Here is a 23,198-nt window from a genome sequence, read left to right on the forward strand (position 1 = left end):
TAAAATTTTTTATTGGAGTATACTTGATTTACAATGTTGTTTCTGCTATACAGCAAAGTGAATCAGTTAGGAATATACATATATCCACTCTTTTTTAGACTCTTTTCCCATATAGGTCATTACAGAGTATTGAGATGAGTTTCCTGTGCCATACAGCAGGTCCTTATTAGTTATCTATCCATGGTCTCTTGTCTGTGGGCGTAGCTTTAGTAATTCTCTCCTCCCCCCCCCCCCCATTTTGTTTTCCCTCTTTACAGGATTATTTTTGTCATCATGCATGCTGTTATTTCTCACATCTGAATAGCAAGCAAACAAAAACTAATCCTCTCTTGATCTGTCACCATTTCCCTACTTCCCTTTACAGCAGAACTCCTGAAAGAATTCCCTATACTCACTGTCTCCATTCTCTCTTGACCTCACTTCAGTGAGATTTCTGCCTCCCCACAGTCCTTCAAATCACTTTTGTTAAGCTACGAAGAGCAATGGCCAATTTGTAGTTCTTTTTTTTTTCTTCTTCTTTTTGGCTGCAGTGCGAGGTTTGCGGGGATCTTAGTTCCCCAACCAGAGATTGAACTCAGGCCCTCAGCAGTGAGAATGCAGAGTGTTAACCACTGGGCTGCTAGGGAATTTCCTGCAATTCATATCTTATGTGAACCATCAGTATCTTATTTAGCACAATTGATCACTTTCCTTCTTCAAACATTTTCTTCACAAGGTTTCTAGGACATTTTGCCCTTCTAACTTTTCTCCTACCTCACTGGCATCTCCTTCTCTGTGTTCTTTGCTGTTTTCTTTTTACACCCACTTCTTGTCACTAGTCCTAGAGCTCAGTCCTTGACCTTCTCCTTTTTTGATGTCTTTAATCATTCCCCTGGCCAAAGCAGGTCTCATGATTTTAAATGCCATCTATACACTGGCAACTCTCAAATTTTCTCTCCAACCCACACATCTTCTCTGAACACCAGGATCATTATCCTGGTGTTGGTTGTATAATAGACATATTATAGACATATTTGGTTATATAATAGACATATTAAACTTAACATGTCCCCAAACTCCTGATGTATCCACCTCAACTTCCTGCAAACTTCCCCAAAGCTGTAAACGGCAACCCTGTCCCTCCAGTTGCTCAAACCAAAAACCTGAGAGACAATTTGATTCATCACTTTTTTTCATACTCCAAAGCTAATTCCTTGGCAAATCTAGTTGGCACTACCTTTAAAACAAAACCAGAATCCAGTTGCTTCTCACCACCTCCACTGCTACTATGCAGGTCCAAGCTACCACCATCATCCTTCACCTGGATAACTGGTATCTCTGTGTCCACTCTTGCCTTCCATTAGTCTAGTCTTAATTCATCCTGAAAGTAATCTTTTAAAAGGCATAAGACAATGGGAATGTAAAATGGTGCAGCTGCTGTGAAAAACTGTGGTGATTCCTCAAAGAATTAAACATAGAACTACCACATGATCAGCAATTCCACTTCTAGGTATATACCCGAAAGAATTGAAAGCAGAAACTCAGACAGGTATTTGTACACCCATGTTCATAGCTGCATTGTTCACAATGTCGAAGAAGTGGGAGCAACCCAAGTGTTCGTTGACAGATGAATGGATAAACAAAATATGGTATATACATATGTTAGAATATTATTTAGCCTTAAAAAGGAAGGAAATTCTGACACAAGCTACCACATGTAAGAATTGTGAGGACATTACAGCAAGTGAAATAAGCCAGTTGCAAAAGGACAAATATTGTAATATTCTACTTATATGAAATGCCTAGAATAGTCAAAGTTGTAGAGACAGATAATAGAATGGTGGTTACCAGGGGCTGAGGGGAGATGGGAATGGGGAGTGGTTTAATGGATTCAGAGTTTGAGCTTGGGAAGGTGAAAAAGTTCTGGAGATGGCTGGTGGTTATGGTTGCACAGCACTGTGAAAGTACTTAATACTATTGAACTGTACACTTAAAAATAGTTAAAATGGTAAATTTTACGTTGTATATATTTCACCGCACTAAAAAATATGTATGTAAATCAGATCAAGATCTTCCTCTGCTCAGAATTCTCCAATGTTGCCATCTTTTTTTTTTTTAATTTATGTATTTATTTGGCTGTGTCAGGTCTTTTTTGTTGCGGCACATGGGCTTCTCAGTCTAGTTGTGCTGTGGGCTCTAGAGCGCATGGGCTTAGTTGCCCCGCGACATGTAGGATCTTACTCCCCTGACCAGGGATCGAACCCACATCCCCCTGCATTGGAAGGTGGATTCTTAACCACTGGGCCACCAGGGAAGTCCCTCCAATGTCTTCTTATTTCACTCAGAGGAAAAGCCACTAAAGCCTTACAATTTCCTTTAAGGCCCGACATAGCTGATTTGACCTTGACCTACTAGGCCACTCATTCCCTCTGCTCCAGCCATATTGGCCACTTTGATGTTCCTTGTAAATACCCAGCGCTCTCCTGACTCAGGGCCTTCAAGCTTACTGTTCCCTCTGCTTAAAATGCTCTTCCCCCAGATATTCGTGTGCTTCAAACCTTCACCTCCTTCAAGCTGTGACTCAAATATCATCTTCTTGCCTTGACCACTTTATTTAAAATTGCAACTTGTACCCTCAGCATTCCCATTCCTCTCCCCCGCTTAATTTTTTTCTCCACCCCATTTATCACCATCGGATGTTCTACACTTTTTACAAAATTGTCTGTCCCCCTGTAACTAGAAATGTGACCTCCATGAAGGCAGGGATTTTTATTTATCTTGTTTACCGGTCTACCCCTAGCATCCAGAACAGTGCCTGGAATGGGATATTGGTTGAGCGAGTAAAATAATAAATGTAAGGGGAGTCAGGACAAAGACGAGTCTAACTGGGAGCAAGCCGGAGTGGCTAACATGAAAAGGGAAAAGAGACGATGAAGGGGAGGCTGCAAAGGTCATTAACATCTAGATTCCTAAGAACTTTGGGTGAAAAGCTAGAAATTCAGACCTAATCCATGGACAGAGGACAGTCACCAGAGGTTTTTGAATAAGGAAGTGACTTGTGCTGTGAAGGCGATGTGCCCTAGTGACCACACGCTGATTGTGCCATCTTATTAATAAGGTGGTCATTTTACACTGTGTACCTTGTGCGATCTTCCCAATAGTTCTATGAGGTAGAAACAATTTCTAATCGCCATCTGTAGTGGAGGAAGCTGAGATTCAGAGAGATGGAGTGAGAGTGACTTTTTCCAAGGTCACACAGCTGGGAAATGGCAGAACTCTGATTTGAACCCAAGGCTTTCTGATGAAATCAAGTTTCTGCACATAGCATGTGCCTTAACTTCATCCAGTCTCATGTGCTGCCTCCCCACCCAGCCACAAGCTGCAGACAGACAAGGACTGCGTCCTCTCCTCTCTACTCACCTTACCTCATCCCCTCACCCCCAGGCCTAGCACAGTGCTTGCCCATGTGGTCCTCAGTGTGTGTGGACTGAGTGGGACTCTCTCATTGGATCTCTTTGGTCTTCCCCATCTGTTCATCCCTGCACCTTGACCTTTGGCTCCCTTCCATGGCATCGAGCAGATCTGGGTTCAAACCCCAATTCAGCCACGTCCCAGCAGTGTGGCCTTGGGCAAGGTAATGTCCCCTGGCTTTAGTGTCTTCCTCATTACAATGGGGATACCACTGCTGGTTGTTGTGAGAATTAAGTAAAATAAGTAAAACATGGGGAATTCCCTGGCAATCCAGTGGTTAGGACTCTGCGCGCTCACTGCTGTAGGAGTCAATCCCTGGTCGGGGAACTAAGATCCCATAAGCCACAGGGCTCTGCCAAAAAGAAAAAAAAAAGTAAAACACTAACATGTCATATGGCATCAAGTCCTAATGTGGTAATTATTATTGTCTTAGCCCCTTACCCCTGTCCTAGGCACTGGTAGAGGATTCATAAGCATCTGTTGAGTTAAATGCTGTGTTGAAAGATCACTAGATTGGCATGTGATGTTGAGCATCTTTTCACAGGTCCATTTGCCATCAGCATTGTATATCCTCTTTGGTGAGATGTTTGTTCAGATCTTTTGCCTGTATTTAAATTGGGTCTCTTGCTTACTTATTGTTAAATTGCAAGAATTATTTGTATATTTTGGATGCATGGCTTTTATTAGATATGTTTTGCAAATATTTTTCCCAGTCTGTAATTTCCCTTTTTATTCTCTTAGTAGTGTGTTTTTCAATAGAAGAAAATTTAATGAAGTCCATCTCGTTAATTTACATTTCAAAAAAAAAGAAAATAAATAAAAATCACCCAATATTTACCACCCTAAGCTGAGAAAGAAAGAAGAGAGAGAAAGAGAGAGAGAAAGGAAGGAAGGAAGGAAAGAAGGAAGGGAGGAAGAAAGAAAGAAAAAGGAAGGAAGGAAGGAAGGTCACTAGATTGGGAGTCAGCAGAGGTAGATTTTAATCCTGGGTTATGGGCATTGGTCATTTTTTCTCTCTGGAACTGTTTTCTTTTTCACCATCCTCGGGACTCTAAGTTCTCTTCTAGCTCTAAGGTGAAGTATGAATACATCATTTAACCCCGTCCCTGACCCTCAGACCCTCCTTTGACCCACATCTCCTCTCCTGTGTTGTTGGCTCCCTCCTGGCCAAAAGTTCTTGTCCCAGGGTCCTCCTAGCTTTGGCTCCCAGGGAACCCTAACACCCAGCTGCCACCAGAGGGTGCTGTGGACTCATTGAAGTGAAGCCGGCTTCTAATCTTCAGCAGGGCTGATGAGAGTGGTCCTAGGATGCCCTTCTGATTCCTCTGGAGAGGCTGGGCTTCCTCAGTGGAAGGCAGCCAGGCCCAGGATAATCCTAGGAGGTGAAGTTTCCAAAGCCTGCCCTGGGCCTGCTGTGGAAATTCCAACATGCATAAATTGTAGGGGACCCACTACATAAATTGTAGGACCCAGTGCAAAATGAAAATGCCTAAGTTGCTGGTGGAAGCAGCACAGGAAATGTCTAAAAGCAAGCAGAATGCTTCTGGTTCAGCCTTCTAGGGCTGACTGCTAGAATTTTAGGAACTTTATGAGCTGGTTGTTGAACACAGCCATTACAAAAATGTAAATTATACAAGCTTACAATTAAATAAATGATATAAAAACAAAGATAATAAATACCTCAAATTCATATTTTTTTTACATTTCACTATCATCTATGCTTTTGAAGTAACTTACATTTTTTTGTATCTATATGTAGGAAATACTATATAATGGTGTGCTACTTACTGTAATCTCTTCCCAACTCTGCATTAGATGATATCACATTGATAGTTTAAAATCAAAGAAGGTGGGAGTGTTTACATCATCTAATCTACACACACTACAAATCATGTTCCCCACCCCCAAGCCAGTTGTTAAACTTTTCCCAGTACACTCCTGGCTGTGCTCCTAACATCCTGTGTTGTGTGATCTTGGGCAGAGCCCTGTTCCTTCCAACCTCTGATAATTAAAAAAAATTTTTTTAATAAAAATTATAATTTACAATTTATAATTTACAAAAGGGGGGCATCCTTTGTGTGCTGGGTACTGCTGTCTCTTGTAACTCTTACAATGATTCTGGAGGTAGATTATTGTGGTCCAAAGAGCAAAGGATATTTCAAGCAGAGGAGCTGATACCTTCGGCTTGCAGGATGGCTGTCACCAAGGCTCCCAGAAGGTGGTGCTGTGGACTAACTTCAGGGAAGCAAGCCACATTACCTTTCTGTGCCTTTCTTGCGTTGGAGAAATCACCACCACCACCACCACCACCACAACAGTGATATATTTCCAGCTGCTGCCAGCATTGTTCTTGGGACTTATACATCATAAGCTTGCTCCATGGCTGTATCTGAGAGTGGGCAGAGGAAAGAGCTAGCCCATTCTGCTTCCGTAGGACACAGCAGTGGGAGGTGAGAACTAGCATTTCCTTCCTACTGTGACAACAGACAGTGAGGGTTTTTCCCAAAAGGGAAACTGGGGTTGAATGCTGAAGGAGTTCAGGAAATGTCGACCTAAAATTTGTTGCCTTGGTGTATTGATTATTTTGCACTGAAGGCACTTGAGAAACAGCAAATTCAGGGAGAGGCTTTCTCTGAACTTCCCTCATCTGCTTAAGGACAAATCCTCCAAAAGGAACTCAGTTATCATAAATCCGCTCCCCTGGAGTTTCGTCAACCAGAGAAGGTAAGCTTTTATCACAGGGAGGAGACTGAAAGTCCACCCCACACCAAGAAAAACTGTCACAAACTGTCACATCTACCATCTATTCTTCTAAGGGCCCATCCATCTTTCCCCCGCAAAGTCATTTACTCTCTCTCATAAGAGCATATTTCTTCCCTCCCCTTTTCCTATTAAGGCAGCATATGATCTTTCAAATCCCACTGCTTTTTTTGGGTATTTACTTTTTTTTCCTGTGATGCCCCATGCACATAATGTTAAAAGTTAATAAATTTGTATACCTTTTCTCCTATTAATCTGCCCGTTATCAGCTTATTTCATAGATCTAGTTATGGAACCTGGGAGGTATAAGGAAAATCTCTCCTTCCCTACAGTGTGGATGTCCCAAACATTAACTGTCTATGTACCCCATTTGCTGCCAAACATATACACCCCGTGTCCCAAATTTAGAGTTGCTTCTCAACGAGTAGAAAGCGACTATCAGTCCTGTAATTAAAAACACCCTTAACCCCCCAGGAAAGGCACCCCAGTGCCTTGATGTTCCCCCTCTAGCTTTCTCTCGATCCGTTCTCAAAAATCTGTAATCTATGACTGAATAGTGAAGTTAGTCTCCATATACAACCACAAAGAGACAATAGTAGGGAAAAGGGAGAAGAAAGAGAAGAAAATATATTTAAAATATGTTAGATATATACACTAAAAGAAGTTCAAGTAGAGGCTGAAGTCTTCACCTCCTTGACTTATTCTAAAGCTGATCTTGTATTTATGACTTTCCTTCTTCGCTCTCTATTCCAGATTCCTCCTGCCTTTGGTCATCAATAGATGGTCAAGTTCTTTGCCCATAGAGGAGACAGATCCACTTGTAAAGAATTGCAGTAGTCTTGCAGTAACTTTGATCACAGGATTTGTAGTAGGAATAGGATCCTTAGGGAATACAGGTGAGTGTATCCCTAAGCCTCCCACCCCAATGTGTGGTAATGACTTATTTCTTCTTTAAAAAAAATTGATTAATTAATTGGCTGCATTGGGTCTTCATTACTGTGCACAGGCTTTTTCTAGTTGTAGAGAGTGGGCCTACTCTTCATTGTGGTTCACAGGCTTCTCAATGCGGTGGCTTCTCTTATTGTGGAGCACAGGCTCTAGGTACATGGGCTTCAGTAGTTGTGGCATGTGGTCTCAATAGTTGTGGCTCACGGGCTCTGGAGCGCAGGCTCAGTAATTGTGGTGCATGGGCTTAGTTGCTCTGCGGCATGTGGGATCTTCCTGGACCAGGGATCAAACCCATGTCCCCTGCATTGGCAGGTGAATTCTTAGCCGCTGCGCTACCAGGGAAACCCAACTTATTTCTTCTTGATAGCCAGGGTTTTGAACCCCAGAAAATACCTTGATTTCTTTTTTTTTGCTTGTCTGTTCAGCAGCATGAGGTACTCAAAATCATTGAGTGGCAGTTTCAACTTCCAGTTTGGTGGAAAGATTGCATCATTTGCTGAAAGCATTCCTCCTTGGACACTAGAAGCTTTTAACATACTTCCCCTCCCTGCAGTCATGGGCTCGAGAAGCAGATAATTTTTGAGTGACTAAAAGAATTTCATTGTCAGAGGAAGCCACTCCTACATCCAGCCCCTTGGTTCTTGAACTCTGAGTCTGACTAAAGGAGAAACAGTACACTGGTTCAGAGCACTACTTGCATCTTGTAGATGGCTCTCTTCCAAAGTGTTGTCTAACAGCTGCAACTTTATCAGGACCTTCAATAGGCCTTTCTGCCATTCTAGAAGGCTGACTAATGGAGCACATGGTAAGGACAGTGAATCCTGTGGGTGTGAGCTCACTGTCTTGTTTCTTTTCTTGTGAAGCGAATTCCATGCTCGGAAACAATATTGTGTGGAATACCAAGACTGTGTACTTAGTCTACAGATGGAGGTTCTGGCAGAGGCAAACAAGGCAAGGAAAGCAAATCCAAATCCAGAATAAGTGCCTGTTCTAGTGAGACAAATTCCTGCCTCCATCATGGGTGTCCTAGGTAATCAGTCTGCCCAAGTAGTTGGCTGGTTCCCTTAAGGTATGACACCAAATTATGGGTCCGGGGCTGTTAGCTGCTTTGGGCAAACTGGGTACCAGTCCTGGTGGTTGCCTGATTGGCCTTGGTGAGGGGATATGCCTATTCTTGAGTCCGTGCCTAATTTCCACCCCCATGTCCTAGTCCGTGAACCCATTGAACAAGAGCTGGCCTGGCTGGGGGAAAAGGCCGTCAAGTAAACATCCACAGAGCATCCTGTTTGCTGGTTATTAAAAGCTTCCCCCCAGTGGGGGCCCATGGTGAGCATTTATATGGCATACCTGCTATCTTATGATCTAGGATCATTCTAGAAGTCCATCTGTTGCAACACTCTTTCTCATAAACTTCCAATCTTTATGACTCTGGCTTCTCCCATTATTAGTCACTGTCCATGAGCTGGAATAGATTCTGACCTCAGGTCTTCTCTTCTTCCAGGCAAACTGGACAATGACATATACTGCTTACAGTTCTACCTGCTGATGGATTTCCTTCTACACTAGTCTTTGGGGCCACACCACCATTTCTATAAAACCATTTCTTACTCTTTCAGAGTCTGCCACCTGAAAACCAAGCTCTAATAGTTTTTCCTTTGCAGGGAGCCTTGTTGCAGTCATGCCCATAGCTGGGAACATAATGGCCTGGGCCTATTCCAACAGCTCTATCCTGGTCCTCTGTCCCCAACTTCTGTTCCCAAGCCTCTAATCTTGCTTCCTTCAGTAGCCATTGCCTGGGATTCAGTGTTGATCCTGCTTTCAGGCCATTTCTCCTGTGAGACAAGGTGGAAAACCACATGCCCTGCTCCACATTCTGTCACCAGGACAATTTCCTTCCTCTGCTCTCCTTCAGGGTCATTTTGAGAGGGGCACTCAAGCCACAGCAGTCTCCATTTCTGGCTGGTACCTGCACATTGTACAGAGCCATGCATAAAGCAGATCTAATTTTTTTCCCTTCCCAATCACCTGGGTTGAAGTCGTCATAATGGTGTGCCAGGAATGGGCACATGGGGAGTGAGGATGACCTGCTTATTGCCCCTTCAGGGCTGTTTGGGCCAGGTTTTACATGGGCCATTTCCCCTTGAGAACTGCAGGCGTAGGGATCAGAAAACATCCAGTTCATGATGGGCAGCTTAGGTTAGAAGGTCATCTAGAGTGCTATAGTCAGGTATGCAATCTATCAGAGCCCATTAAAACTCCAGGAGCAGGCCCTTCCCTGGTGGCGCAGTGGTTAAGAATCCACCCGCCAATGCAGGGAACACGGGTTTGATCTCTGGGCCAGGAAGATCCACATGCCGTGTAGCAACTAAGCCCGTGTGCCACAACTACTGAGCCCACGTGCTGCAACTACTGAAGCCCAAGTGCCTAGAGCCCGTGCTCCGCAACAAGAGAAGCCACAGCAATGAGAAACCCACGCACTGCAAAGAAGAGTAGCCCCCACTTGCCACTACTAGAGAAAGCGCATGCACAGCAACGAAGACCCAACGCAGCCAAAAACAAAAACAAAAACAAAACAAAACAAAAACTCCAGGAGCTATTTCACAAAAGAAAAATACTTTCTTATGAATAAAGCATGCTTTACCCCTAAAGCCTAAGGGCCTGTCTACAGAGATTCCTCCATCAGTGTTTACAATAGGCTCCCTAGAGCATCCTAATTTACCTGCACTTTGACTGTGGATCTGTTAGATCATCAGGGCCAAAAGGCTGAGCTACGTGCACTGTGGCCTGGACTAGCTGGAGAAGCCTCTCTTGCTTCTCTTTCTCTGTGCCTCACTCAAACCTGGTAACTGGCAGACGGGTAGGAATAGTGGACCAATCATGCTGTATTGTTTCCTCTCAAATCCAGAGACCCACCAAGCACTGGGGCTCCTTCTATGAGGAAGGAAGTCTAAAGTGCAGCAACCTTGTCCTTTGCTTTGGAGCGAATGTCCTGATATGTTTCAGGCCACATGACTCTAGAATTTTAGTGAAGTGTCATGTTGCTATATTTTCCCTGGGTTCATCTTGCACCCTTTGGCGCCTGCTATTTTCTACTTTTTGTGTTCTATCTGTATGGGCCCTCCAATGTGACTGCCTGATGAAGTGACAGATATTTGGATTGACTCTTTTTTTTCTTTTTTTCAGACTTTAAAAAAAAATTTTTATTTTTAAAAATTTTGGCTGTGTCAGGTCTTAGTTGCAGCTCGCTGGATCTTTGTTGCAGGCATGTGGGATTCTCCGCTCTGGCACGCTGGTTCCTTGTTGCAGTGCAAGGGCTTTTCTCTAGTTGCGGCATGTGGACTCTCTAGTTGTGGTCCATGTGCTCATAGTCGTGGTGTGCAGGCTTAGTTGCCTTGACCAGGGATCAAACCTATGTCCCCTGCATTGGAAGGTGCATTCTTAACCATTGGACCACCAGGGAAGTCTCTGACTCTTGACCTTTATTCCACCATCCTTTTATTTGAGGAGTTGTAAAGCTAAAAACATTTCCCAGACTCTCTTGCAGCTAAGGCTGTAGATGAGATTTAGGAAAACAGAAGTGAGGCAGAATACATCTTTTTGCAGCAGTGGCTACTGGCAAGCAAGATCTGCTTGAAATACTGGAGTGGTTTCTGTTTCCTGCATTGAACTATCTGATCCAGATGGTGGCAGAATCAAGATTCCTACAAAGTAAATTAGGGCATGGAGCAAAAGGGTTGGTTTTTCTTTGGGGCAAGATTATAAAGTTAATTTCTTCTTATATTCTCTGTCACAATGGAAAAAATAAAAATTTTTTCTGATTAAGTTTTGGGGGTTGTGCTGATACATCTCCCCCCTCCCCCCCCACCCCGCAGAAGCCACATCTGGAACAGCTTTTGTGATTAGAGTCACCATTTGATTAAGTTTACATACTATTCTGTTTCTTCAAGACCATCTGTCTTTTCCACTGTCCAAAGAATGGATACCGATGTGACAAAAATCACCACGTCTGCATAATTATTTATTTATTTTAAATTTTATTTATTTATTTATTTATTTATTTTGGCTGTGCCCGGTCTTAGTTGCAGCATGTGGTATCTCTTAGTTGCAGCATGCATGTGGGATCTAGTCCCCTGACGAGGGATCAAATCTGGGCCCCCTGCATTGGGAGCACAGAGTCTTACCCACTGGACCAACCAGGGAAGTCCCACGTCTGCATATTTAAAGCCATAAATGGTAGTATTAATCTTTGCAATGCTCTCAGGATTTGTAATTTTAATTTACATATTGGTGGGAATGATGAACTTCAATACATCTACTTCAATTTTCTTGTAATAAAAGCTTTTAACCTATGGTCTGGGAGCCAATGTAGGATCCTGTCAGTGGTTTAAGATATTTATTCCAATTATACAAATGAGGACAAAAACTAGTACTTGGATTTGGGTTCTGGATCTATCCTTAAGTGGACTTTGGTCAAAACTCTGTTTATGGCCTGACTCCCTATACTTCATATTGTCTCTTGGTACTTAGTCTCTCATCCGTCCCTTTATCATCTCTGTACTGCCAGGGCTAGAAAGCCTGCAAACTGCATTTCCCAGACTCCATTGCTAGTTGGGGCCCAGTTAGGTCCCAGTTAGGTTCTACCAACAGGAGGCACTTGGTTATGTTTGAAGGTGGGAGGAAGGGAGAAACTCTACTGCTTCAGGAGGTGGCTTGTCTTTGACAACAGTGGGTCCTCTGGCATTGCCAGTACTGAGTGTGGGGTTGCAGGCATCAAGAGTGGTAGAAGCTTCCTGTGCTCTGGGGAATGCCAACTTTACCCCTACCTCCCAGCATTTCCAATATCTTTGTGACCAATCCCTGCATTAAATTTCTCTCTGCTTGAAATATATAGGGTGGTCTCTGTTTTCCTAACTGGGTATTGAGTCACACATTTCCATAAGCCCACACTCTTGGGCAGCACAGAAGCATTGTGAGTGTCTAGGAATAAGTGTAGCCAGTGTCTGAGCATAATTTCTTTGGACAAGGAGAAAGGCTCACCGTATGGTCTTATGGAATTTTTCTTGTATCTTTCCTTAAGTGGGCTTAACTTTCTTTTTTCTCAGTGGTCAGTGCACTTGTAAATTGATTTGGGTATGGGGATTGGATGAAAGATCAAATTTGTCTATTATGTCAATAGAGGCCTTTGTTCACTGGACACAGAAGTGTTTTTTTTCCTGTTGTTATAAAATATAAATGGGAACTTAGTAGACTGTTTATGATTAGTTAGTTGTTTCCAAAGACATCTGTGGGTCAAACCACTCTAATTTCATGCCCACTCTACTCCTTATTGGTAACCTTTTCCACTTTGTATTTGATGGGTAACTGCCACCACCTGGGCTCTACCACCCCAGAATCTTCCCATCCTCCTTGGGATGAGAGTCTATTTCAATTGTAGCCCCATCTACCACCATTCCTGGCTTACAGAGGATGGTCAGGAGAGTGGTTTTTAATAATTTTGGTATTTCTCTCATCAATTGTCCTTTAGCTTTGGTAAAGGAGGTGAATTTGGGGTCTTTTCAAGGAATATAATATTGGCTTGGTCAGCAAGATGCATATATAAATTCAATGAATCATCCTGCTTCTTGAGATCTTTGAATTTCTTCTTCTGGTTTATGCCAAGAGATTTCTACTGTCATACAAATTAATTATGGGTCAGTATTGTATCACGTTTGCATAAACCAACAGTTCAAATTGCTAGAATAACAGCTGCCAGCTGTCAGAGAGGGCACATTGAATGCAGACTCCCCAGTAAGTACACTCAGATCAATACATTCACTTTGATCTGAAATTATATTCAGACTTTCTTTAAGTACCCTCCAAATCCACCTCATAAATAGTCTCCTGCTTTTTCATTATATAAAATAGCAAATTGCTGCAATTTTTTCTTTTGGCAGACCCCCTCTTCCTTATTTTTTGTCTGCTTTTCATCCTGTAAGACATATTATGTTTGGACTTTGGTTCTGGCCAGGGGGCAAGAAGGGAATTCAGTTTTCTCCAGCAATGAGTGTTCAGTCTTATTAATTAAGGGAAGATCAAACTCATCAGGCAAGGCAGGAGAGAACACTTCCTTGTGGCTCAGTAGACAACCCTCTACACTCTTGCTAAGAAATTTAGTCCAGTCTTACAGCTTGGATTAAATGTATTAGAAGAACCTCTCTCTTTTTTTTTTAACTTAAAAAAATTATTTATTTATTTGTTTATTGGCTGTGTTGGGTCTTTATTTATTGGCTTTGTTGGGTATTTGTTGCTGCATGTGAGCTTTCTCTAGCTGTGGTGAGTGGGGGCTACTCTTTGTTGTGGTGTGTGGGCTTCTCATTGTGGTGGCTTCTCTTGTTGCAGGGCACTGGCTCTAGGCTCGCGGGCTTCAGTAGTTGTGGCTCACAGGCTTAGTTGCTCTATGGCATTTGGGATCTTCCTGGACCAGGGCTTGAACCCGTGTCCCCTGCATTGGTAGGCAGATTCTTAACCCCTGTGCCACCAGGGAAATCCCAGGAGAACCTCTCTTAATTGACCTACACTTAACTGACTTGCTTGCTTAACTGATACTCTCTGTGACCAGTTTTTTTCTCCATGCTTTTAAACATAATTGAACTAAAATTCACATTACATACAATTCACCATTTAAAAGTATACTATTCAGGGAATTCCCTGGTGGTCCAGTGGTTGGGACTTGGTGCTTTCATTGCCGTAGCCCTGGGTTCAATGCCTGGTCAGGGAACTAGGATTCTGCAAGCTGTGCGGTGCAGCCAAAACAACCAACCAACCAACCAATTCAGAGGCATTTATTGTTTTCACAATGCTGTACAACTACCACCTCTCTCTAGTTTCAAGTTTTTCTTTTTCTTTTTTTAATATTTATTTATTTATTTGGCTGCATCAGGTCTTAGTTGCGGCGCATAGCCTCTTCATTGCCCCAAGCGAGAATTTCTCTCTAGTTGCGGCGTGTGGGCTTCAGAGCCGCAGGCTTAGTTGCCCCTCGGCATGTGGGATCTTAGTTCCCTGACCAAGGATCAAACCCACATCCCCTGCATTGGAAGGCAGCTCCTTAGCCACTGGATCACCAGGGAAGTCCCCTCATTGTGGTTTAAACGGTACTTTTTTTTTTAAATTAATTTATTTTATTGGCTGTGTTGGGTCTTTTTTGCTGTGCGCGGGCTTTCTTTAGTTGCGGTGAGTGGGGGCTACTCTTCGTTGTGGTGCGGGGGCTCCTCATTGCCATGGCTTCTCTTGTTGCTGAGCACAGGCTCTAGGCGCGTGGGCTTCAGTAGCTGCAGCACATGGGCTCAATAGTTGTGGCTCACGGGCTCTAAAGCGCAGGCTCAATAGTTGTGGCACACAGGCTTAGTTGCTCCGCAGCATGTGGGATCTTCCTGGAGCAGGGATCGAACCCATGTGCCCTGCATTGGCAGGCGGATTCTCAACCACTGCACCACCTAGGAAGCCCCCTCATTGTGGTTTAGATTTGCACTTCCTTAATGACCAATGATGTTGAGCATCTTTTCATGTGTGTACTGGACATCTGTGTATATCTTCTTTGAAGAAATATATATTTCAGTCCTTTGCCCATTTTAAAATTGGGTTGTTTATCTTTTTGTTGTCGAGTTGTAAGAGTTCTTTGTATATTCTGAAAGCTTACCAGATATGTGATTTGCAAATCTTTTCTCCCATTATGTGGGTTACTTTCACATTTTTTTTTCACACCACGTGGCTTGCAGGGTCTTAGTTCCCTCACCAGGGATTGAACCCAGGCCACAGCATTGAAAGCAGTGAGTCCTAACCACTGGACCACTAGGGAACTCCCTGCTCTCACATTCTTGATAAAACAGAATTAAAAATTTTTTGAAGTGCAAATTATTTTTCTCTTTTGCTGTTTGGGCTTTTGATGTCAAATCTAAGAATCCATCATCAAATTTGAAGTCGAAGATTTTCCCCTATGTTTTTTTCTAAGGGTCTTATAGTTTTTTTTTTTAATTAATTATTTGTTTGTTTATTTATTTATTTTTGGCTGCATTGGGTCTTAGTTGCGACATGTGGGATCCTCATTGTGGCGCTCAGGCTTTTCTCTAGTTGTGTCTCGAAGGCTCTCTAGTTGTGACACATGGGTCCTAGAGCTTGTGAGCTCAGTAGCTGTGTTGTTTGGGCTTAGTTGCCTTGGGGCATGTGGGATCTTAGTTCCTTGACCAGGGATTGAACCCAAGTCTCTTGCATTGGAAGGAGGATTCTTAACCACTGGACCACCTGGGAAGTCCTGGGTTTTATAGTTTTAGAGCTTATATTTAGGTCATTGATCCACTTTAGTTAACGTTTGTGTAGGGAGTGAGGTAGGGATTCAACTTCATTCTTCTGCATATGGTTATCCAGTTATTCCAATTATCAACATTTGTTGAAAAGACTATTTTCCCCTATTGGTCTTGGCTCCCTTGCTGGAAGTCAGTTGGTCATAGAGGTTTGGGTTTATTTCTGGACTCTCAATTCTATTCCATTGCTCTATGTGTCTGTCCTTATATCAGTACCACACTGTTTGATTATTGTAGCTTTGTAGTAAGTTTTGAAATTAGGAAGTCTGTGTTCTCCAACTTGATCCCCGCCCCCCCCCCCCCCCCCCCCGCCGATATTGTTTTGGCTATTCAGAGCCCCTTGCAGTTCTACATGAATTTGGGAATCAGCTTTTCTATTTTTGTGAAAGAGGCCATTGGCGTTTTAGTAGGGATTGTGTTGAATCTGTAGATTGCTGTGGGGACTATTGCTATTGCAATAATATTAAGTCTTCTAATCTGTAAGCATGGAATGTCTTTTGATTCATTTAGGTCTTCTTTTAAAAAAAAATACAGCCATGATATGATTTATTTTTAAATTTTTATTGTAGTATAGTTGATTTACAATGTTGTGTTAATTTCTGTTGTACTAGGTCTTTTTTTTCTTTTCTTTTTTTAAAGATTTGTTTTATTATTTATTTATTTATTTATTTAATTTTCGGCTGCATTGGGTCTTCATTGCTGCACACGGCCTTTCTCTAGTTGTGGAGAGCAGGGGCTACTCTTCATTGTAGTCCAAGGGCTTCTCATTGTGGTGGCTTCTTTTGTTGCAGAGCATGGGCTCCAGGCACACTTGGGCTTCAGTAGTTGTCGTGGATGGGCTTAGTAGCTGTGGCTCATGGGCTCTAGAGCACAGGCTCAGTTAGTAGTGGCTCATGGGCTTAGTTGCTCTGTGGCATGTGGGATCTTCCTGGTCCAGGGATCGAACCCATGTCTCCTACATTGGCAGGTAGATTCTCAACCACTGTGCCACCAGGGAAGCCCCTGTACTAGGTCTTCTTTAATTTCATCAATGTTTTATAGTTTTCGGTATACAAATTTTTCACCTTCTTGATTAGATTTATTCCTAGGTATTTTATTCTTTTGGATGCTATTGTAAATGGAATTGTTTTTTTGATTTCCTTTTGGATTGTTCATTGCTTGTATATAGAATCAAAAATGATTTTTGTGGGTTGTCCATGCTTTCTTTAAACATACTTACTGATTCCCACAGCATGTGGGATGCTTGTAACTTGTGGGCTACTTTCTAGTATCCCTTGTCAATGCTGATCCCAACAGCTGAGATGTACTTACCAATATTCATTTCCCATTTTCTTTCTTACTAACACCATCCTGAGATAGCAATATTCCAAGCCAAGAAATTACATTCTCCAGCCTCTTTTGCAGACAGGAGTGGCCATGTGACTTCATTCTGGCTAAGAAAATGTAGGTAGGAATTATTGGGTAGGGCTTCCAGGGAAACTCCTTTCCAAGATGGGCTAGCTCAGTTGTTATATATCTTTTGCCCTTTTACATTCCCCTTCTTCCTTCCTGGAGCTTGGCTTTAATGACTGGAGCTCCAGCAGTTATCCTATGACCCTGAGGGAATTTTAAATATGAAAGCTTTGTGCTGGATGACAGACAGGATAATAAAAGGAACCTGAGTCCCTGATGATTTTATGGAACTACACAGCCCTGGCTGCTTACCTTTGGACTTCTCTTTCCATTAGAAAAATTAAGTCCAGAATTTAAGTTGTCGATTTTTCAGGTCTCTATTACATACAATTCCTACTTTAATCATATCTGTTGCTGAAGGAAACAGAACCTAGAGAAGGTGGATTCAGGGAGGAGGTAGGGTCTGGGTCAGTGAAGACACAGGTTTTTGCAGGCTGGAAAACAGGTGAATTTGTTTTTTGGCGAAGCCACGAGTTTGTGGGATCTTAGTTTCCCCATCAGGGATCAAACCAACCTGAGCCTTCGGCAGTAAAAGCATGGATTCCTAACCGCTGGACCAGCAGGGAATTCCCAAGGTGAACTTTTAATACAGAAGTGAAATATATATAAAAATATATTAATATTTTATATGTCATGTAAACATATATTATATATAAACGTGTAATATATGTAACTATTATATATAAATATATAATATTTTCATATATAAATATATACATATAAAAATGAGTCATTTTTCTGTATAGAAGTAATTAACACATCATTGTAAATCAACTATACTTCAATAAAATTGAAAAAAATAAAGTGACAGAAGTGAAATCCTTATTGCCAATATTGGCTGCCTTATCTTGGAAAGCAGATCATAAACTAATTGAGGCAGTAGCTTTAGGGGCAGTGGTAGGAAAATTCAGATTGTTGTTGTGTTTCTTTGATGGAAAGAGGAACTCACAATAGAGCCGGCCAGTTTGCAAGAAGAGATGATCAGAGCATAGCTTTACTAAGGAAGGAACTCTGCCTAAAGCCTGAAATCCAAATTGACCAGAACCCCATAATTTGGTCCTTTGCACAGCTGAAAAAGCCACCTGCTCCTGTATCCCAAATTGGACAGGCCATTGGTGGTGCCAGCAAAGTGGTTACCTTGGAAGGAGATAACTCTGTGGCTCCAGACCTTTTTAGAGCATCTTTCACCTGCCAGCCCTCACAGATGAGCTCATCTATTGTTTCTATGACAGTAGCCATGAAGTTAAGAGAGGGGTTGATGGCAGAGCTCAGAGGTCAGCAATAAAGAGCCAGCAATTCTAAAGGAGAGTTTTGACTGTAGTTGTTTACATATGGAAGCACATTTACCAAAAGCGAAGACACTAGAAGTCTGCTAAGTTTTCAAGAGATTGTATTTGAGGCCATTCCTGGGTCCTGGAATCTACATCACCGGGAAGTGGGCTGTGCTGGTCTATCAGTTAGGAGCCAATCTGGAGACAGGAAACATATTGGTTATTTTAAAAGAGAGCATTTAATATATATAATTGTTAAGCAGATATTAGGGAACCAAAAAGACGAAAAGAAACTAAAGTATCATAAAAAGAGTAACTGCAAGAAGCAGTTACCACCCATACTGTTGTAGCATCATAGGGAAGAGTGTGCAATCATTTCAGTTTAGAAGTTGGAACTAGGGCGGCCAGAGTTTGCAAAGAAAAGCACCGGACACCAGTTAAATCTGAATTTCAAATAAATACCTGTATTGCAGTACAAAACATTCATACTCTCGTTTATTGCTCTGGACAAATCAGATGTCTCCTGACCAGACGTGCAACTTCTGTTCTTGCATGTTGTTTGGAACTGCCCAGCTCTTCCTGACTCTGCTATTCAAGTATTTTACACATTCATTCTCAGTGGGAATCTTGGGAAACCCCCAAGGAGAGATGAATTGGCTGTACCTCCTCAAGTGGCTCTCTTTGGAGAGAAACCATCTCCTTGTTCCAGGTGTTCCTCACCAGGACAGATGTTGACAGTGTCTGGCCACAGTAAATGCAGAGATTATACTGGAAAGAATATGGTTGTCGGTGTTTTTAGGTTCAGCACTGTAGCAGCTGCCATGACCCCCGTCTCATAAGTGGCCCCTGTAATAGGCAACACACATCCCAAATCCTGGGGCACCAGTATCGCGGCTGCCCAGGGAGAGGTTTGGTATCAAGTTTTTGCTCTTTGCCAAGGCTGCCTGAATGCTGACTTGCCGAAGTTTCATTGGTGGCCTTTCCCTGACGTCAGAACATGCTTTATGACTTGCCAGGGTAGCTACAGGTACGTTATATTTCCAATTGTTCCCTTCCCTCTTTCTCTGGGGAGAAACATAGATAGTCTTAGTGAAAGGATATAGCCTTTTTCCATCTTCCCAAAACAGAAATCAAATATAATTAATGTATACAATCTGGTAGATGGGTATGGTCCATATGGGCTCCATGGTCTTAAACATGCAGCCATGATTGTCACTCCTTATTCAGTCTGGGGAGAATATATATTGTCCTGTGATAACTCTGTTCAGTGATTTCATTGTACCCAATCTCTGGGCATCTATTGGTCCTTGTGCATCTCTAGCCACACTCCATATGCCAAGTTGGGAAACTGAACACCCTGAAAGTGCATCATCCGTAGAGAAGGCAAGCAACTGGAAGGGACCTGGGGAAGAAGCCTGCTGCGTATCATCATAGGATGCCACCTTTTTAGAAACCTCTTTTTCACAGCCTATGGATTGGGCCACCTAAGGTAGGAAAAGTGTTGTTGTTAGCCAGCTGATATTTCCTAATCAGGCCTCACCTGAGGAATACCCACAGGTCAGAAAAGGAGGCATCGCACATTTCTCTCCCACTGTGCTTTCATGCAGAGCTTTGACATGCATTAAGACAGAGTCTGCTCCTCAGCCTATTTGGCAGCCATCTGGGTAAAGTGCAAGGTGCCTGGTCCCATGCGTCTATTAGTGGGAGGGCTGTTGTGGTTCAGTGAGGACCAAACCTGGGTCGACCTCTACAATGTCTACAATGTCCAATCTTCGGACATTGGATCAAGTCCTTGCCTCATTAGGTACCTGCAAGTGGCTGGCATCGTGACACTATCCCTCCATCCAGATGGAGTAAGTACTTCCACACGGCAGCATCAGGCCAGAATAGGTCCTCATGTCAGGGGTAAGGGATTTGTTTTTTTCCTTTTTTATAGAGCAAAAGTCACCTTGCGGGTCTTCACAATTTGTCCCTAACTACTAGAGGTTTTCATGAAGGCATCCTTTGTAGCACTGCAGAAAAGGTCAACTTCTGTAGCTTGTGGGATTTTAGTTTCCCAATCAGGGACTGAACTCGGGCCCCTGGCAGTGAGAGTGCCAAGTCCTAACCGCTGGACCGCCAGGGAATTCCCAAGGGGTCAATTTCTTGAATGAAGCAAACTCGTAACATCAGACAGTACTCAATAATTTGTTAGCTACCAGAAGGGGAAGAGTATATCCTGATATTTAAGTCAATTGCTCTGGTGTGGTAGAAATTAATAATCAGCAGCTCAAAATATCCTATTATATTTTTAATAAAAATGATTAAGGAACAGGTAAGGGAAACAAATGGCGCCTGGAGCATCGGTTTCCCATGTTCCTTTGGGAAGATAGAGTTATTGTCCTGCAGGAAATAGTCCCTTGGGAGTTTTTTTTTAAATCAATCAATCAATTAATTAATTAATTAATTTTTTATTATTTTTGGGGGGGTACACCAAGTTCAATCATCTGTTTTTATACACATATCCCCATATTCCTTGGGAGTTTTTAATTCTCTATTTTCCTTTGGAGTTCCTAGGTTTTAGATTCAGTATCACGGTGCTGTGCCATCCATGGTGTTGGGTGTGCTGGATATTGTCAGTTGGCACTAAGTATCCTTTCTTACCTCCCTCTAGTGTCCTTGTGCTGCAGAGACTGGAAAGCTAAAATGCTGTGGCCGAGATTTGGAAGGTAGGAGTGAGGTGGGGCCCATCTTCCTGCTGCTTGTTGCTGGTGGCAAACATGGCAGTGGAGGTGTGAGGAGTTCCAGGGTACCAGTCACTAGCCTTGTAGGGGCTGAGAGGCTGTTTTGGAGGCAGTGGTGGTGCCTGGATTGCAGTGATCTCTGAATCCAGTGATCCCTGGATTGCAGCCGCAGAGGTGTGCTGTTAAACTCAACAGGTACGGTGGTGGCCTCCTAGCTTCTCTCTCTCCTGATTTCAGCAAAGATAACAGCTACCCTGGTGGGACAGTTTGGAGTCATTCCTGCAGGGTCTACTTCTCTAGTCTTCTCAGCATTTTGTGTCACCTAATTCCTTGTATGAACCCTTTTGTGTTTAAACAAACACAATGTACTATATCAAATCCAGGGATCACAAGAATATCTCCTATCTCCTATACCCCATTGCCAGAGATGTCCCCTTTTCAGGTCACCCTAAAAAACGCCTTTATTTTTAGTTTTTTCATTGAAATATAATTGATTTACAATGTTTCAGGTGTACAGCAAAGTGATTCAATATGTATTTCTACTGAAGATATATATATATTATTATATACAAATATAATATAAGTATATATATTTTCCATTATAGATTATTATAAGATATTGAATATAGTTCCCGGTGCTATACAGTAGGTCCTTGTCGTTTATCTATTTTACATATAGTACAGTATATTTGTTAATCCCAAATTCCTAATTTATCCCTCCCCTCTTTCCCCTTTGGTAACCATAAGTTTCTTTTGTTTTTTAAAGATTTATTTTATTATTTATTTAGTTATTTAATTTTTGGCTGCATTAGGTCTTTGCTGTGCACGGGCCTTCTCTAGTTGTGGCGAGCAGGGGCTACTCCTCGTTGTGGTGCACGGGTTTCTCATTGCAGTGGCTTCTCTTGTTGTGGAGCGCAGGCTCCAGCTTCAGTAGCTGTGGCTCGTGGGCTCAGTAGCTGTGGTTTGCGGGCTTTTTTGCTCCAAGGCATGTGGGATCTTCCTGGGCCAAGAATTTAACCCATGTCCCCTGCATTGGTAGGCAGACTCCCAACCACTGCGCCACGAGGGAAGCCCCATAAGTTTGTTTTCTATGTCTGTGAGTCTATTTCTATTTTGTAAATAAGTTAATTTGTGTGTCATTTTTTAGATTCCACATGTAAATGATATCATATGATATTTGTCTTTCTCTGTCTGACTTACTTCACTTGGTATGATTATTTCTAATCCATGTTGCTGCAAATGACATTATTTTATTCTTATTTATGGCTGAGTAATATTCCATTGTATATATACCATATCTTCTTTCTCCATTCATCTGTTGATGGACATTTAGGTTGCTTTCATGTCTTAAAAGCCCCTTTATTTTAGCAGCCTGAAATATTACTAAGTCATCTAGCACAGGGCATATGTGTCACAGCCATAAAAATGTGATACTTTAAATTTGGTTCCTGGCTGCAGGAAACGTAGAATTATTAACACAGGGTGAGCTCCATACATGGTTGTAATTAATGGTGAGGCACCAATGACATGACTTCCCAGGTTAGCAGATACGAGAGGCTGAGCGTGGAGATGCCTCCCTTCTGGTAACTTCTCCACTGCCATGAGGATCAAACATCCTTGGGACCTGAGCTGGTTATGGGGAACAGGGTGGCAAGGAAAGCCACCTTGAGAGTAAAGATGTAACGGCTGCCGTCCTGATCTGGGTGTCTGGCTTTGCAAGAGATAAATAAACTGCTTTTCTCTGATGGATTGAACAATGGTGTTTGGCTGACAGTTCACCTCCTAAATTATCTTTATTTAAATTATCTAAGTTATCTTTAGAGTGAGCTGCAGTTTAGTTGTTGACAAGTTCTAAAATATATTCTAAACCAGCCCTTTTCATCTCTACCACCTCTACCCTAACCCCACCTATCAACATCTTTTCCTGGGACCACTACTATCAGATCATATCTTTCCCCTGCTTAAGATCCTACAAAGGTATCTCATCCTATGTAAAACAGACCACAGAAAAATCCAACCCTGTTAACCTGACCTATAAATCCCTATGTGATCTGGCCTCTGCTCCTCTATCCATTCACATTTCCTGTCACCCGAACTGGCTACATAATTTGTGGGGCCCAATACAAAATGAAAATAGGGACTTCCTGGTGGTCCAGTGGTTAAGAATCCACCCCCCTTGTAGCTGACCGGGTGGATCAACCTATGTTACCTCTTACAAAGAATCCACCCCCCAATGCAGGGGACATGGGTTCGATCCC

Source organism: Hippopotamus amphibius, chromosome 1 (genome assembly GCF_030028045.1).
Source record: "Hippopotamus amphibius kiboko isolate mHipAmp2 chromosome 1, mHipAmp2.hap2, whole genome shotgun sequence".
Taxonomy (NCBI): domain Eukaryota; kingdom Metazoa; phylum Chordata; class Mammalia; order Artiodactyla; family Hippopotamidae; genus Hippopotamus; species Hippopotamus amphibius.